Source organism: Osmerus mordax, chromosome 24, assembly GCF_038355195.1.
Source record: "Osmerus mordax isolate fOsmMor3 chromosome 24, fOsmMor3.pri, whole genome shotgun sequence".
NCBI lineage: Eukaryota > Metazoa > Chordata > Actinopteri > Osmeriformes > Osmeridae > Osmerus > Osmerus mordax.
The window spans coordinates 95,449-109,998 of NC_090073.1; positions in this window are offsets into that span (position 1 = coordinate 95,449).

Consider the following 14,550-nt stretch of genomic DNA (forward strand, 5'->3'; position numbering starts at 1 on the left):
TTAACCCCACCCTAACCCAAACCTAACCCTAACCCTAACCCTAACCCTAACCCTAACCCTAACCCTAACCCTAACCCATTCCCACCCTACCTTTAATCCCCTTCCTAGTTCCCCACTGGGTGTTGACCCACCCTTTAATCCCACCACCCTTCCCAACCCGCCCTTTAGTTCCACCCTGCCTCCCCATCCCCACCCTACCTTTAATACCCTCCCTAGTTCCCCACTGAATGTTGACCCGCCCTTTAACCCCACCATTCTTCCCGATCCTGATTTTAACAACACTCAGGATTCTGTTTTCACCCCCCCGTCCCCACCACCCACAACCAACACCGGCACACCGTTCACCTCAGACACCGTCACGGACCCGTTGATAATCATTCCCCTAGTCACCACATTTTCACATAAAACTCGACCCCTACAACATGCATTCAAACACAACTTCACCACGGCTCAACGCACATACCCTGCACTAAAACCCTACAAGATCATTTCAGCATACAGGAAAAATAAAAGCTTAAAGGACATACTCATACACACCAAATTCAGCACCATGCCCTCTCCAGCAGCCAAACCTCATACACTTCATTATAAATACAGAAAATTCATCACAAACCCTCACAGTCACACATCAGCTCCAGTCCCGGACAACCTCACCTTACAAACCTCCAATGCAGTATACATCATCACCTGCACCCTCTGTCACAAACACTACATAGGAGAAACCGGTTCATCAATAGACACTAGGCTCAAACAACACCTATACAACATCTCACGGGCACACCTACAAACAACACTCGTCACACACTTCCAGGAGCACCCCGTCACTCACCTCATCATATCTGGTGTGGAGTCGGGGTCCGGGTGGTCCAGTGGACAGCGGAAACACGCCGAAAGAAAATGGATCACACAGTTAAACACAATTACACCCCTGGGACTGAATGAAAAAACATAACACTCTTCATCTCATACAAGTCCTGCTTCACTCAATAAATAAATTAACACTTACCTTGATCAGCACCATCCACTCATCCATCGTCACACAGCATCTGTAAAAGAACAAACACATTACTTCACAACACTTTGGAACATATACATGTACACACTCATACATATTCTTACGCATACATGACCTAAAGTAATATACACACACATAACTTACCTGACTATATATCCACGCACACACTTACATACTGGCACATAGATCTACACACTAAAGAACAAATTCAACAACACCTACCTTGGTCCTCCAATCCTCAGCACCATCCACTCAGCCACCACCACACAGCACCTGTAAAAGAAAACACACACATTATTTCACAACACCTTTTTTTTGTATTTCTGTTTTCCTTCCTCTCCTTTGTTACATATTTTTTTCAAAACACAGAAATGATAGGCCCGTGCTCTTTAAGACCATCCAGTTTTTCTTTTTAACCCCACCCTAACCCAAACCTAACCCTAACCCTAACCCTAACCCTAACCCTAACCCTAACCCAACCTGGGAGGGTCTACGCCTAAACCTAACCGTAAAGCTGACCTACTGTGACTTAATGGGCTAGGATAGCCCTCCTGTCACTTATCCTAACCCCAACCTGGGAGGGTCTACGCCTAAAACTTAAACAGACGACTGACCTGCTGTGACTTAATGGGGTGAGATAGCCCCCCTGTCACTTACCCTAACCCCAACCTGGGAGGGTCTACGCCTAAAACTTAACCGGAAGGCTTACCTACTGTGACTTTAAGGGGGTAAGATAACCCCCCTGTCACTTATCCTAACCCCAACCTGGGAGGGCCTACGCCTAGAACTTAACCGGACGACTAACCTACCGTGACTTAATGGGGTGGGATAGCCCCCCTGTCACTTATCCTAACCCCAACCTGGGGGGGGTCTACGCTTAAAACTTGACCGTTGCTTCCCCCCAGTGGGTTTATCTCTGATCACTGGGCCACCTCACTGAGTCATTTTTTCTAACCCCAACCAGTGAGAGTTCACGCCTAAGCGGGTCGAAGCACGAAACTGCTGGGCTCGAGGGATCATCAGACATCAAACCTGATTTATAATCTGAGGATGTGTACCTTGACCCCTTTGGGATCGGGACTCCAAGGATCAATACCATAGTTGGAATAATAACTCGGTTTCAAACAATTTATGACTTTTATATACTCTGATGGTGTTTACTTTGTCCCCAGGTGGACAGAGACCCTCCAGATAATAACTTCTACTAACTACAAGGGGCCTTTCTGACCCTGAGCATGCTTCCGCATTGACCCTGCTACCTGAACATGTCAAGTGGATACGGAGACGGCTATCCATGTGCTCGACCTATACTTATATATTATGCATTGTTTCTTACTGTATGTTTATATATTACTGTCCCTCTGGGTGCTCCTCACTCACCTTGTGTCGGGTGGCGAGCACTTCAGGGGTTACCCGGCCTGGGTTCCCCTCGGGGTTCCTTGAGGGGCCTAGCCCCTGTTCGGATGTGGTGGATGACTCAGCATTGGCATAGCGTGTGCCTCAGTCCTGAGCCTAAGTGGGTCGAAGTACCGAACTACTGGGCTCGGGGGATTTTCAGACGTCAAACCTAACCCGCCGGAGCATACAAGGCTGTGATCTGAATCCACATCAGGATGCCACCAATTTACCTGCCTGTTATATTGGGACCACTAACTTGTTCGCACCGTCTCCCTCCACTAGCGATCCAACCCTTTCATGCAACACCTCCTAGCTGGGCACGGGGATATGCCCCTCTAATTTGTGCATGGCAGATCTCCAGTCAGAGACATGGAACTAGATGTGCTGAGACTTCCGTTGGGACACATTTTTGGAGATGGGACCGGCCGCACACTGGGTTGATGTGGCGAGGGTACTGGTTTTATATGATGTACCCGCATGTGATTAAAACTCGCAGCCATGTACATTGCTTCTCCTGATTCTCGCGGTGTGACTAGAGACCTACCGGGCGGGCCTTCGCTCTTTTTCACGAGGAACCCAGGTTATGTATCAGAACGTCGCATTTTGGGTCCATCTCACGCCGTTTAGCATGCTTAGCTTAGCATTGTTAGCCTAGCCCGACGCGTTATTCGGTAGGTTTAACATGACCCACACGTTTTTTGCTTACTTAGACGTTTTTGTTAGCTTAGCATAACCTAGCTTAGCCTAGCTTAGCATTATTAGCCTTTACCCAATTCGCTACTTTGCATGTTAGTTATGATCTATATCGTTTTTTGACCAATCTAGACGGTTTTTGTTAACTTAGCCTAGCTTAGCATTGTTAGCCTTTACCCAACTCACTAATTTGCATGTTAGACATGGTCTATATCGGTTTTTGACCAAATTGGATGGTTTTTGTTAGCTTAGCCTAGCTTAGCATTGTTAGCCTAACCTAGCTTTGTTAGCCTAGCCCCTCAATTTCTGCCGCTTAGCGTTTGTCCACACGGTTCACGTCGTTTAGATTGGTTTTGTTAGCTTAACCCTACTTAGCATTGTTAGCCTAACCTGACCTCATATTAGAAATCCAGTGGTTCGGGTTAGTTCAGCACTTTGCTCACGCTTTTGAGGCTCCCGTACCTGGTTCCTACTTATATAAGCCCCTAGGTTAGCCGAGCCCCCCTTCACTGGGGCGCTCTACTCCTGGTGGGCACTCTAGTCAGTTACCTTCAACCCGAGGCCTATCATCTCCGTCTCTCTGGTGTCCCTCCCTGCAACCAGGTTTAGTGGGGACACCCACACGCTAGTTGGGACTTGGGGCTCTCTCACATCATGGAGTGTGATCCCTCTCCCTGTGTTTAGTTTGGTTTTTTGAGTACCCGGACACCGTCACCTCTATCAGGGTTCGCCTCCCCTGGATACACTTAGGTGCTCTGACTGGGACCCCCCATTCTCTACCTGATCTGGATGGTATCGCCTGTTAGACACAAATAAATCTGATGTGGAGCCTTCTGGGAGAAGATACAATACACTTGTTTTGGATTTAAAGACCTCCATTGATCGCGTACGCGCGTCTGGACTTCTCCTCCAGACCTGGGTCCACAATACAAACTGTCCCTAATGTCCCCTGCATTCACAACATTCTCACCTAGAAGACCGTGGATGTGTTGGCTGGGGCTTCGACTAATTGACCTTACCAGCTCGCACAGTGGGGGGACCGCTTAGGGGGTGTGGATTTAGTATGGAGCCAGAATGGCCCCCATCAGACTGTCCGTGGAATGGTAGACCTTCCTACTCAGCCTGCCACAGCCGGTGGCCTTTGATTAGCGGGATATTTTCCCTCTAGCCTTTAGCCCGATTCCCCTTAAGCAGCCTCCTATCCTTATCTTACTACCATGAATGGACCTAGGTGGTGTTGCATGACGCTCGGCTCCTGGTTCAGCTGGCCTCCTCGGCCAATCACCCACCGGGAGCCTCCTGACGCCCAATGGCATAGTCAGAGGACATGGCTCAACAGCAGCAAGTCAACCTAGCATGCGGAAGCCACTACTCAGAGTTTATTCACATCTAATAGCCTACGTATTTCTAGTTTTTGCTCTCCTTATTTGGATTCACATCCACGGACACTGAGGCCTGGACCGGTACTAAGGGCTATCACCGTGTGTTGGCCACCTGGGGATGTTCCTTTTATACATTCCCTCACTCCCACACGTGACGATGGAGCCCCCACCGCGTCACCCCCCTCACCACATGTGGAGAAGAATGAAGTGGACGCTACGGCCTGTATTCTCACAATACACATCCCTGTACAACTGCAGAGGTTGTGACCAGGTGACATCTACCCACAGAGGTGATTTTACCTGTGGCTGTGCCATTAGGTTTCCTGTGGAGTGGCGCCCTCACGCCTATTTTGTGTTTACACACCACTCTATGTGGTCATCTTCCTGGAGGGATTACACTGGAGACCAAGAAAAAGTGTATGCCACGGCCTGTACTCTCCAAATACACATCCCTGTACGGCTACAGAAGTTGTGACCAGGTGACATCTACCCACAGAGCTGTTTTTACCTGTGGCTATGCCATTAGGTTACCTGTGGAGTGGCGCCTTGACGCCTACTTTGTGTATACACACCACCTTTTGTGGTCATCTTCCTGGAGGGATTACGCTGGAGATCACCATATAGACTGGACCACATTTTTTCACACACATATGGATTTAGGTCTACTCTCTACTCTAGGAATCTAGACTGTTCTGTCCATTGAGGCCTAGGCCGGTGTCTTGATGAGTATCTTGTTCACTGGCTAATACCATAATCTCTGGACCACTTGGACTCACTGCGGGGCGTTTCACCCTCAGCGGTGATCTTGGTCTTGGGCCCTGTCATGGGGTTTTGGCCTTGGGTGACTGCCTGGGGTGGCTGTTGACATCAGGTATATCGGATGTGACCCTGGTGTCTTGCCTACCGGCTGTCATCTGTCAGGGCATGGATTAGGCACCATGGTCTGCATTGATGATTGGGGAATATCGGATGTGACCTCGACCACTTTGCGGACTCTGGTGGTCTGAGTTGTGTTGCTGTCCAGAGTAGGGATGTGCTTGTGTGACGTGGTTTCTCTGTGAGACGGCTGGCTCTAGGCCTCTGGATTATGTTGGTCGTGACCTCTATGGTGATTCTTAGTCTGAGAGCTGCTTTTATCACGTTTTTGCCACTGTTTTTTAGATACTTTGGCCATCCTTAGATTATCTTGGAGTCCTAATTTTACCTTGGAACGTTCTGGTTTTGCCTTTTATTCTAAGGGTTTATTATATAATATATTATATTATATTAATAGGGATAATATTGGTTTACTGTTTACTGCTAATGTGTAGTCCAGTCCCTTATTGCTGCTCAACATAATATTTTTTTCGCCTGTACCTACACCCTGTTGTAGAGACCACGGACGCGCAGGGGCTTCCCTGGGATTTCCTCTCAGTGACGTCACCGCAGCAGGTCGTTCTTCTGCGGCAGCTATTTTTCACATAACGTAGCAGTGCAGACCGGTTCTACACCTGTGTAAAACGTGATTCGTTTTTCCCCTACACTCTGAGGATTGTACCACTCTACTGCCTCTTGGTTTGGAATTTTTTCTCATCTCCAAGTCTCCGTTTTCTGCTACCGAACGGCGTTGCTAGTTTTGCAGTGTTTGTTTACATTGGACTTGGCTGCACGTCCCGGTTCGCCACGTCAATCACGGACCTTACACTCCAATGGCAAGTGACATGATTTGGAGATCCCGCCCCTTGACGTCCTCTCTCCAAAAACTTTTTTCTTCGCCGTCACTAATACTCCGGTATTAATAAGCCTGTGTGTTCGTTTGAGACTGTGACTGCCGACCGGAGCTGCGTGATCGTAAGACCATTTCCCACCCCTCAATAATTTTTCTAACTTGCTTTTGCCGTTCATAAATTGTTTATCTAGTTTTTTATCGAATTATTAGCTTGTTTTGTGCCATATTCAGTACCATGCTGTGAACGCATGCGTGCTAGCGGACCTGTTGCTAACTAGCCCACTTGTTTTTTGCCCATGAACGCACCTGCTGCTACCACGCGCTGCAAGCATCCATCTTAGGATCTCCCATCTCACCTTCACTTCTCCATCTTCTGGGGCCATATGTAAGTTTTTCTTTCTAGTCTAGTTTGGTTGATTGATTTAATAGGGTGCATTTATTAATAACTTGGGCCTACCACCTCATACTCATACCCCACGCGTTTGCATGAACTGCTGATAGTGTGTGTGCATGCTTGTACTGCATGTCTGTGTATATGTATGCATGAATATAATGTACTTTCTCTTTTCTTCCCTCTCCCTCCTCCCCCTCCCATTCCATGCTCACACGTTCCTTTCTGTGCATAAGCACACACACATAATCTCAGGCTTTGCTCACACACATACTCTCACACACTCACACACACATTCTGTCTCTCTCTACTATTCTCTACTGGTCTGTTCCCCTCTCTCTCCTTCTCTAGGCACACACACATATTTTAGGCTTCTCTGTGCATTAAGCACTCACACATAAAGACAAACCCCCCCCCCCCCCCCCCCTCCTTCCACAGGTTTTTCTGGACCCCCTTTCACTAATCCTAACCCATGCTTCTTCTTTTACAGATCTTCTCCTCCCACTTAGCTTGTTCACCACCCTGAGTGTACACACATGCCTCGCACACACACGCGCCCTCCCCCTCTCTCTCTCCCTCTCTACTCTTTTCCCTAGACAATAATTCTGAATACCGCTTCTGGTGGGCTGCCAGGAGGGCACCGGGGTGACCACCATCCTCCTTCTTTGGTGTAGCCTCGAGGTCCCCTGTCAGTCCGTAGCCTAGGATGGCCCTGGTTCCTGCTCATGTTTTATTTCCGTCACCTGACGAGTCCTGGGAGAGGACGAAACCGGTCGTGGCCAGTTAGGACCCCGTATATCCCTGCTTAATTTCTGGCATGGGCCCGGCAGGAGGCACCGCCCAGGGAATGGAGTCCTGCGTTTTTGACTACAACTTTTATTTGCTCTAACAGGAGCGCCTCTCTCTATATCTCTCTCACCCCACTCCCACCACTATTGTCTGCATGGCTTTATCTTCATCGCACTCATGTGCAGTGAGGACAGGGCTATGACACTCATGTATCTTGTTTATTAACCCCTTCCTTCCACAGCCCTGCATTTCCTTGGGGTCCTCCCCACATCTGCACCCGGGATTGGTATAGATTCTTAACTTTCCAGGTAGAACCTTTTTTAGCTTTTCAGATTAAGTTAGCTGCCCGGTCAAGGTAGGACACGCACTCACACACTCAGTTGCACCTCATATGTCCACACAGGCCCTTTATTTAATTTCTATCTATCCCTCCTGCGTTCCTCGGGTACTCCCCCTAGACGCCTGCATATTTCTCCCTTTCTTGCCCTCCTCCGCGTACCTCAACCCAACCGTCACCATCCCATAGGCTGACCTACTGTGATTTAATGGGGTGGAATAGCCCCCCTGTCACCTATCCTAACCCCAACCTGGGAGGGTCTACGCCTAAACTTAACCGTAAAGCTGACCTACTGTGACTTAATGGGCTAGGATAGCCCTCCTGTCACTTATCCTAACCCCAACCTGGGAGGGTCTACGCCTAAAACTTAAACAGACGACTGACCTGCTGTGACTTAATGGGGTGAGATAGCCCCCCTGTCACTTACCCTAACCCCAACCTGGGAGGGTCTACGCCTAAAACTTAACCGGAAGGCTTACCTACTGTGACTTTAAGGGGGTAAGATAACCCCCCTGTCACTTATCCTAACCCCAACCTGGGAGGGCCTACGCCTAGAACTTAACCGGACGACTAACCTACCGTGACTTAATGGGGTGGGATAGCCCCCCTGTCACTTATCCTAACCCCAACCTGGGGGGGGTCTACGCTTAAAACTTGACCGTTGCTTCCCCCCAGTGGGTTTATCTCTGATCACTGGGCCACCTCACTGAGTCATTTTTTCTAACCCCAACCAGTGAGAGTTCACGCCTAAGCGGGTCGAAGCACGAAACTGCTGGGCTCGAGGGATCATCAGACATCAAACCTGATTTATAATCTGAGGATGTGTACCTTGACCCCTTTGGGATCGGGACTCCAAGGATCAATACCATAGTTGGAATAATAACTCGGTTTCAAACAATTTATGACTTTTATATACTCTGATGGTGTTTACTTTGTCCCCAGGTGGACAGAGACCCTCCAGATAATAACTTCTACTAACTACAAGGGGCCTTTCTGACCCTGAGCATGCTTCCGCATTGACCCTGCTACCTGAACATGTCAAGTGGATACGGAGACGGCTATCCATGTGCTCGACCTATACTTATATATTATGCATTGTTTCTTACTGTATGTTTATATATTACTGTCCCTCTGGGTGCTCCTCACTCACCTTGTGTCGGGTGGCGAGCACTTCAGGGGTTACCCGGCCTGGGTTCCCCTCGGGGTTCCTTGAGGGGCCTAGCCCCTGTTCGGATGTGGTGGATGACTCAGCATTGGCATAGCGTGTGCCTCAGTCCTGAGCCTAAGTGGGTCGAAGTACCGAACTACTGGGCTCGGGGGATTTTCAGACGTCAAACCTAACCCGCCGGAGCATACAAGGCTGTGATCTGAATCCACATCAGGATGCCACCAATTTACCTGCCTGTTATATTGGGACCACTAACTTGTTCGCACCGTCTCCCTCCACTAGCGATCCAACCCTTTCATGCAACACCTCCTAGCTGGGCACGGGGATATGCCCCTCTAATTTGTGCATGGCAGATCTCCAGTCAGAGACATGGAACTAGATGTGCTGAGACTTCCGTTGGGACACATTTTTGGAGATGGGACCGGCCGCACACTGGGTTGATGTGGCGAGGGTACTGGTTTTATATGATGTACCCGCATGTGATTAAAACTCGCAGCCATGTACATTGCTTCTCCTGATTCTCGCGGTGTGACTAGAGACCTACCGGGCGGGCCTTCGCTCTTTTTCACGAGGAACCCAGGTTATGTATCAGAACGTCGCATTTTGGGTCCATCTCACGCCGTTTAGCATGCTTAGCTTAGCATTGTTAGCCTAGCCCGACGCGTTATTCGGTAGGTTTAACATGACCCACACGTTTTTTGCTTACTTAGACGTTTTTGTTAGCTTAGCATAACCTAGCTTAGCCTAGCTTAGCATTATTAGCCTTTACCCAATTCGCTACTTTGCATGTTAGTTATGATCTATATCGTTTTTTGACCAATCTAGACGGTTTTTGTTAACTTAGCCTAGCTTAGCATTGTTAGCCTTTACCCAACTCACTAATTTGCATGTTAGACATGGTCTATATCGGTTTTTGACCAAATTGGATGGTTTTTGTTAGCTTAGCCTAGCTTAGCATTGTTAGCCTAACCTAGCTTTGTTAGCCTAGCCCCTCAATTTCTGCCGCTTAGCGTTTGTCCACACGGTTCACGTCGTTTAGATTGGTTTTGTTAGCTTAACCCTACTTAGCATTGTTAGCCTAACCTGACCTCATATTAGAAATCCAGTGGTTCGGGTTAGTTCAGCACTTTGCTCACGCTTTTGAGGCTCCCGTACCTGGTTCCTACTTATATAAGCCCCTAGGTTAGCCGAGCCCCCCTTCACTGGGGCGCTCTACTCCTGGTGGGCACTCTAGTCAGTTACCTTCAACCCGAGGCCTATCATCTCCGTCTCTCTGGTGTCCCTCCCTGCAACCAGGTTTAGTGGGGACACCCACACGCTAGTTGGGACTTGGGGCTCTCTCACATCATGGAGTGTGATCCCTCTCCCTGTGTTTAGTTTGGTTTTTTGAGTACCCGGACACCGTCACCTCTATCAGGGTTCGCCTCCCCTGGATACACTTAGGTGCTCTGACTGGGACCCCCCATTCTCTACCTGATCTGGATGGTATCGCCTGTTAGACACAAATAAATCTGATGTGGAGCCTTCTGGGAGAAGATACAATACACTTGTTTTGGATTTAAAGACCTCCATTGATCGCGTACGCGCGTCTGGACTTCTCCTCCAGACCTGGGTCCACAATACAAACTGTCCCTAATGTCCCCTGCATTCACAACATTCTCACCTAGAAGACCGTGGATGTGTTGGCTGGGGCTTCGACTAATTGACCTTACCAGCTCGCACAGTGGGGGGACCGCTTAGGGGGTGTGGATTTAGTATGGAGCCAGAATGGCCCCCATCAGACTGTCCGTGGAATGGTAGACCTTCCTACTCAGCCTGCCACAGCCGGTGGCCTTTGATTAGCGGGATATTTTCCCTCTAGCCTTTAGCCCGATTCCCCTTAAGCAGCCTCCTATCCTTATCTTACTACCATGAATGGACCTAGGTGGTGTTGCATGACGCTCGGCTCCTGGTTCAGCTGGCCTCCTCGGCCAATCACCCACCGGGAGCCTCCTGACGCCCAATGGCATAGTCAGAGGACATGGCTCAACAGCAGCAAGTCAACCTAGCATGCGGAAGCCACTACTCAGAGTTTATTCACATCTAATAGCCTACGTATTTCTAGTTTTTGCTCTCCTTATTTGGATTCACATCCACGGACACTGAGGCCTGGACCGGTACTAAGGGCTATCACCGTGTGTTGGCCACCTGGGGATGTTCCTTTTATACATTCCCTCACTCCCACACGTGACGATGGAGCCCCCACCGCGTCACCCCCCTCACCACATGTGGAGAAGAATGAAGTGGACGCTACGGCCTGTATTCTCACAATACACATCCCTGTACAACTGCAGAGGTTGTGACCAGGTGACATCTACCCACAGAGGTGATTTTACCTGTGGCTGTGCCATTAGGTTTCCTGTGGAGTGGCGCCCTCACGCCTATTTTGTGTTTACACACCACTCTATGTGGTCATCTTCCTGGAGGGATTACACTGGAGACCAAGAAAAAGTGGATGCCACGGCCTGTACTCTCCAAATACACATCCCTGTACGGCTACAGAAGTTGTGACCAGGTGACATCTACCCACAGAGCTGTTTTTACCTGTGGCTATGCCATTAGGTTACCTGTGGAGTGGCGCCTTGACGCCTACTTTGTGTATACACACCACCTTTTGTGGTCATCTTCCTGGAGGGATTACGCTGGAGATCACCATATAGACTGGACCACATTTTTTCACACACATATGGATTTAGGCCTACTCTCTACTCTAGGAATCTAGACTGTTCTGTCCATTGAGGCCTAGGCCGGTGTCTTGATGAGTATCTTGTTCACTGGCTAATACCATAATCTCTGGACCACTTGGACTCACTGCGGGGCGTTTCACCCTCAGCGGTGATCTTGGTCTTGGGCCTTGTCATGGGGTTTTGGCCTTGGGTGACTGCCTGGGGTGGCTGTTGACATCAGGTATATCGGATGTGACCCTGGTGTCTTGCCTACCGGCTGTCATCTGTCAGGGCATGGATTAGGCACCATGGTCTGCATTGATGATTGGGGAATATCGGATGTGACCTCGACCACTTTGCGGACTCTGGTGGTCTGAGTTGTGTTGCTGTCCAGAGTAGGGATGTGCTTGTGTGACGTGGTTTCTCTGTGAGACGGCTGGCTCTAGGCCTCTGGATTATGTTGGTCGTGACCTCTATGGTGATTCTTAGTCTGAGAGCTGCTTTTATCACGTTTCTGCCACTGTTTTTTAGATACTTTGGCCATCCTTAGATTATCTTGGAGTCCTAATTTTACCTTGGAACGTTCTGGTTTTGCCTTTTATTCTAAGGGTTTATTATATAATATATTATATTATATTAATAGGGATAATATTAGTTTACTGTTTACTGCTAATGTGTAGTCCAGTCCCTTATTGCTGCTCAACATAATATTTTTTTCGCCTGTACCTACACCCTGTTGTAGAGACCACGGACGCGCAGGGGCTTCCCTGGGATTTCCTCTCAGTGACGTCACCGCAACAGGTCGTTCTTCTGCGGCAGCTATTTTTCACATAACGTAGCAGTGCAGACCGGTTCTACACCTGTGTAAAACGTGATTAGTTTTCCCCTACACTCTGAGGATTGTACCACTCTACTGCCTCTTGGTTTGGAATTTTTTCTCATCTCCAAGTCTCCGTTTTCTGCTACCGAACGGCGTTGCTAGTTTTGCAGTGTTTGTTTACATCGGACTTGGCTGCACGTCCCGGTTTGCCACGTCAATCACAGACCTTACACTCCAATGGCTAGTGACGTGATTTGGAGATCCCGCCCCTTGACGTCCTCTCTCCAAAAACTTTTTTCTTCACCGTCACTAATACTCCGGTATTAATAAGCCTGTGTGTTCGTTTGAGACTGTGACTGCCGACCGGAGCTGCGTGACCGTAAGACCATTTCCCACCCCTCAATAATAAGTTTTCTAACTTGCTTTTGCTATCCATAAATTGTTTATCTAGTTTTTTTATCGAATTATTAGCTTGTTTTGTGTCATATTCAGTACCATGCTCTGAACGCATGCGTGCTAGCGGACCTGTTGCTAATTAGCCCACTTGTTTTTTGCCCATAAACGCACCTGCTGCTACCACGCGCTGCAAGCATCCATCTTAGGATCTCCCATCTCATCTTCACTTCTCCATCTTCTGGGGCCATATGTAAGTTTTTCTTTCTAGTCTAGTTTGGTTGCTTGATTGATTTAATAGGGTGCATTTATTAATAACTTGGGCCTACCACCTCATACTCATACCCCACGCGTTTGCATGAACTGCTGATAGTGTGTGTGCATGCTTGTACTACATGTCTGTGTATATGTATGCATGGATATAATGTACTTTCTCTTTTCTTCCCTCTCCCTCCTCCCCCTCCCATTCCATGCTCACACATTCATTTCTGTGCATAAGCACACACACATAATCTTAGGCTTTGCTCACACACATACTCTCTCACACACTCACACACACATTCTGTCTCTCTCTCTCTACTATTCTCTACTGGTCTGTTCCGCTCTCTCTCTTTCTCTAGGCACACACACATTTTAGGCTTCTCTGTGCATTAAGCACTCACACATAAAGACAATCCCCCCCCCCCCCCCCCCTCCTTCCACAGGTTTTTCTGGACCCCCTTTCACTAATCCTAACCCATGCTTCTTCTTTTACAGATCTTCTCCTCTCACTTAGCTTGTTCACCACCCTGAGTGTACACACATGCCTCGCACACACGCGCGCCCTCCCCCTCTCTCTCTCTCTCTCTCCCTCTCTACTCTTTTCCCTAGACAATAATTCTGAATACCGCTTCTGGTGGGCTGCCAGGAGGGCACCGGGGTGACCACCATCCTCCTTCTTTGGTGTAGCCTCGAGGTCCCCTGTCAGTCCGTAGCCTAGGATGGCCCTGGTTCCTGCTCATGTTTTATTTCCGTCACCTGACGAGTCCTGGGAGAGGACGAAACCGGTCGTGGCCAGTTAGGACCCCGTATATCCCTGCTTAATTTCTGGCATGGGCCCGGCAGGAGGCACCGCCCAGGGAATGGAGTCCTGCGTTTTTGACTACAACTTTTATTTGCTCTAACAGGAGCGCCTCTCTCTATATCTCTCTCACCCCACTCCCACCACTATTGTCTGCATGGCTTTATCTTCATCGCACTCATGTGCAGTGAGGACAGGGCTATGACACTCATGTATCTTGTTTATTAACCCCTTCCTTCCACAGCCCTGCATTTCCTTGGGGTCCTCCCCACATCTGCACCCGGGATTGGTATAGATTCTTAACTTTCCAGGTAGAACCTTTTTTAGCTTTTCAGATTAAGTTAGCTGCCCGGTCAAGGTAGGACACGCACTCACACACTCAGTTGCACCTCATATGTCCACACAGGCCCTTTATTTAATTTCTATCTATCCCTCCTGCGTTCCTCGGGTACTCCCCCTAGACGCCTGCATATTTCTCCCTTTCTTGCCCTCCTCCGCGTACCTCAACCCAACCGTCACCATCCCATAGGCTGACCTACTGTGATTTAATGGGGTGGAATAGCCCCCCTGTCACCTATCCTAACCCCAACCTGGGAGGGTCTACGCCTAAACTTAACCGTAAAGCTGACCTACTGTGACTTAATGGGCTAGGATAGCCCTCCTGTCACTTATCCTAACCCCAACCTGGGAG